The sequence below is a fragment of the Cygnus olor genome, chromosome 4 (assembly GCF_009769625.2).
Source record: "Cygnus olor isolate bCygOlo1 chromosome 4, bCygOlo1.pri.v2, whole genome shotgun sequence".
NCBI lineage: Eukaryota > Metazoa > Chordata > Aves > Anseriformes > Anatidae > Cygnus > Cygnus olor.
Window position 1 is genome coordinate 6,824,985 of NC_049172.1, and position 4,283 is coordinate 6,829,267.

At 41.1% G+C, this 4,283-nt stretch overlaps 1 long non-coding RNA gene across 1 annotated transcript; it reads left to right on the top strand.

Annotated features, from left to right (window-relative positions):
* The first annotated feature begins 837 nt into the window (after window positions 1–837).
* On the top strand, window positions 838–3,179 carry LOC121069423. The gene is made up of 3 exons (XR_005819420.1): window positions 838–966; window positions 1,664–1,732; window positions 2,838–3,179. It is a non-coding gene; the product is annotated as an uncharacterized LOC121069423 (long non-coding RNA).
* Window positions 3,180–4,283: the final 1,104 nt, after the last annotated feature.

A 4,283-nucleotide genomic window follows, 5' to 3' on the forward strand; every position in this document is an offset into this window, starting at 1 on the left:
GTGACATTTGCAGGGCTTTTTCTCGAGCTTTTTTTAGAATAGCTGATAAACATGATAAAATTGTTGTTATTGTTGTGTCCTGTCCTCCCCCGTCTCTTTTTTACTCTCATTGATTTCATTTCAGAGAAAAATAAGTTTGTAGCATCAGCTGCCCAGCAAAGAACTGACATTAGAGTCCCATGAAGGAAAACATATGAGATTATTTAAAATAGCCAGTGGTGCAAATTTACAGAACAGAAACAAAGGATTGGTAGCAGAGATAGAAATAATCAGAACCTGTTAACTCCCAAGAGTGAATGGTTTTGCACAATTAAAGAATAATATTTCAAAACTCAAGGAGAGGTGGATTGGGTTGCTGCATTTCAAAGTTCTGTCCCTGCTAAACATATACTGTAATATGCTAAAATTTCATTAAACCGAGACACAGATGATTATGCAGAAATTCATTGGGGTGTAATTACTGTAATCCTCAAAACAACTGCCACGAGTCGGTTGGCAATCCTAGTTATTGAACTACAAATTGTGAAGGGAAAATATGCTATGATTTGAGACTGGCCACGCCGAATGTTTTGTCTGATAACACCTCAGTCTGCTGCTAATAATGTCCCTCAAAAGCCCTTCCATCCTCAAATTGCAGTGCTGAGAGGTAATAATGGGTATTTTGTGGAACAGGAGAGGTAGGTTCAGCCCAAAAATATTTGTGACCAGTCTGTATTTTCCACCCCCCAACAAACCTGTGGGAGCAGCTTAATGCTTGGCTCTGCTCATAAAGGGAAGAATTGGAATCTGAAGGAATATTGCTTCTCTACTTGATTGTTTGCCTATAGGTCTCGTGGAAACTGTTTTTGCTTTGGTTTTCTCCAAAAAATAAAACTCAAATGGCAACTGTCCTGAAGGTCGGCTTGCGAATCTCTGACCTCAGTGCCTCCCTACACACAAATCATCGCACATCCTACTGCATCCCAGGTATTAATTAGGTGACGCCCATCTGGAGTTGGAAAACACTGTTGCAGCAGCTGGATTATCTCAGTATTCTGGGGAAAATAAATAAATAAATAAATAAATAAATGAAGCTAATTTAGGTGCACAGAACATGGAAGAGGGGCAGGTCAGAAGAAGTCACAGCTGGTACCGAAGTTAGTGCTGCATCCGGTGGGGCAGAGCTGCAGGGGCGCGGGCGGCAATGTGACTGGGGAGAAAGGAGAAGAAAATACAGCACTGAAGGCAACTTTAAAGAGTTGCTTGTTCAGCATACATTTTTTATTTTTAGTTTTAGTTTTTTAAGTGCCCATATGTAGGCGGATGCTTTGAAAATAGGACAGTGTGATGAGAATGACTGTTAATATTAAACATATTAGGTAATAGCTTTGCATAAAGTTGAATTTGAAAAATGACTTTTTTTTCTTCCTTTATTTTGCAAGAGTCTTGTGATATATTATCATGATTGGTTTCAGTTAAGTACAGTTTGGAAACCCCTTATTGTTAAATCATTCCTTCCCTTTTTATAGACTTCTTTTTCTCACATCACCTGCCTCTCTGCGGGTAAATTCGCACGTAGCCAAGAAATGGTCCCGTCATTTTTAAAAGCCCTTCAGGAGGGAGGGAGAGCTAGAGAGAGATGCTCAGTCAGGAATGCTTTTGCACATTCAGCCTCTTCTGGCAGGTGGAACCCGCGGAACCTGACGTTTTCGAGAGCTGTGAAGCTCTGGGTAGCACTGATCCATTGTGTAGGGTACGTAATAACATCTTAATATACTTTCTGTTGGAAAATAAAAGCAAGAGAATTTTTCTGTCTGAATATATAATGTATGAATGACTGCTTTTGAGACACTGATACATAAATTATAGATAGCCTTTCAGATTCCGCTCTATGTATTATTAATTAAAAACTAAAGATCTTCATCTACACCCAAGTTACACCCTGATATTTAGGCCACTGGAGAACATATTGCAGTGTTGCAGACTATGTAGCCCAGGCAGAATGCAATAAAATGCTGCCTTTTTGTCATTTATGGGTAGTGGTTCAGTACACAACATGCCCTGAACCTTCTCCTACTGGAGTGGACAGCAGAGCTTTTGCTTTATGAAGAGGAGGCACGAACAAGAATGAACGGATGTTGTATTTTCTTTAAAATAGTAATAAAGAAAGAAATATTTATATCATGCTTTGCCTAGATTATATAATTTCCCACATGGCACGGTGTGCTCCAGGAGATCTTTCTCTCTCCCTTTCCCTCCCTCTCTCTCTTCCCACCCCCCTCTTTACGATAGATTTTAATGTTATTTGATGGGTGCTGTACTTGCCTGTTAGATTCTTTCTCACTTGGAGGCTTAGAGAGTAAATGGTGAAGACAGTCAAAATTGTCTGATATTCTTAATAGCTGAGCCTCTGAAGTAAAATCAGAGATAAGAAAGCACGTAATCCCAGCAAGCCACAGTCTGTAGCGATTCCTTTGACGTTAAAACACAAACAGCCTATCTTAGATGACTAAAATGTTGGCTAGCGATTATAGATTCATATTAAAGAATGTATTTAGGGAATGTCCAGTGCTTGTGGGGTTTCTCGTAACCCGAAGAGGATGTGCTATAATTGACAAATAGTCTCAAATTCATCGTGTAAGGCAAAATATAATAAAAGCTGTTATCCAGCATGTCTACAGTCACAAATTTAACAGCTGTTAGAATGTCTGCCCAAGTCTGCGTGACACTTGAAAACATTTTTTTAACTTGTTTTGCACGGAGACCTACAGACAGTTGTATGTTTGTTTACGTTGTATGAAGCAGTGATAAATTCTACAGTAATGTACGTTTTTGTGGTTTTTCACTTTTTCTGGCAGAATTGCTCATGCTGGGACCATTACACAGAAAAGGTACAAATCTCATACAAAAGGAACAGAACACAAATAAAGATAAATGCAAGCTACAAAACACAGCCTAGAATGAGAGCTTCACACATCCTATAGCTCTTGCAGTGGAAACAGAGAAATTCCTCAAGGAGTGGACCTCCTTCAAAACCTGTACAGGTCTGAGGTGCTTATTGTCTCACAAACCAGATCTTGTCACAGCCTCCTTAAGCAAAATTTCCAAAGACTCCAGGGGAGTTACCACAGCCAGACGTAACTCCCTGAAATGCATACATGTTAAATTAAAATAAAAATTGGAAGGAGATTCAGTGTGAAGGCTGGAAGGTTCAATCATTATTTCTTGTGTATGAAAAGTTTACGTTAATTAAAAGATTTTCTTTAAGGGATTTCACAGCACTGTAGAAATACTCAAATTTAATTTAAGGACAATGACAGAGTTTTTCAATCAACTTACGGAACAGAGGGAAAAGATCTTTCTGCAGTGTTTCTGACAACCGAACTTAGTGATAAAGGTTTTCAAAAGTCAATCTAAAAAAGAAAAGGGAAAGTCATGCATTAGCAAAATAAAAATCATCAGTAATCTCGCAGTACAGCTTGTGAATATGTCTACATCCTCAGTGCACCTTGATGTCTTTAAGGATTTCACCTAGGGAACTGGTCTCGGGCAGTGGGAGTGCCATCCACTTGTTTCCTTTTAGAGATGAGCAGGTAAGTGCCATGTGCTGGTGACCCAGTCAAAGAACATTTCCTCCATTGTCTTTCTTGGAAGCAGCTGCCTTCCTGAGCTCCTCCTTATATGCAAGCATCTTGTTTTGAACTGGAGTCCACGTGGCAAACAGCCCTCAAGTGAATATTTGAATGAGTTTTTCTTTTTTCCTGCTGAATAATCCTGTGCATCCCTTGCAGAGATGAATGAAAACAAGAATGAAAACAGAAGGAGGGATCTGGGGCATGATGCTCTGTCGGCCTGCAGGGGGATGGCTGCTGGGACTTGTAGGTTGCCTAGCACTGCATCCATGTATTTGGCCAGTTGACAGCTGTTGGAACAGAAGGGCCCTAACTGGGCAAAACAAGCAGGTTTCTGAGGCCTGTCTCACCACCCAGCCCAAGCACAGCGTCTGCCTCCATCCCTCAAGGCTCTTCTCCCTTCTGCATCACCTCCTTCGCTGCAGCCTCCTTCCCTGCCTCCCATACCAGCCATAGGGAAGAGGGCAAGGGGTGGGCTGTGCCAAGGTGAAAAAGGATGTGGCATTGTAGGGGATTGAAAAGCACTGGCCCTTTTTCCGTTTCCACACTCTGGGAAGCCCACATCACCAGAAGCTGTTGTCGTCGTACCCTGTGAGGAACCCTCAGGGGCACAGTGATTCAGAGCCACACCACTGAGTCATAGTTCATTGAAAGTGACTTTCACGAAATACT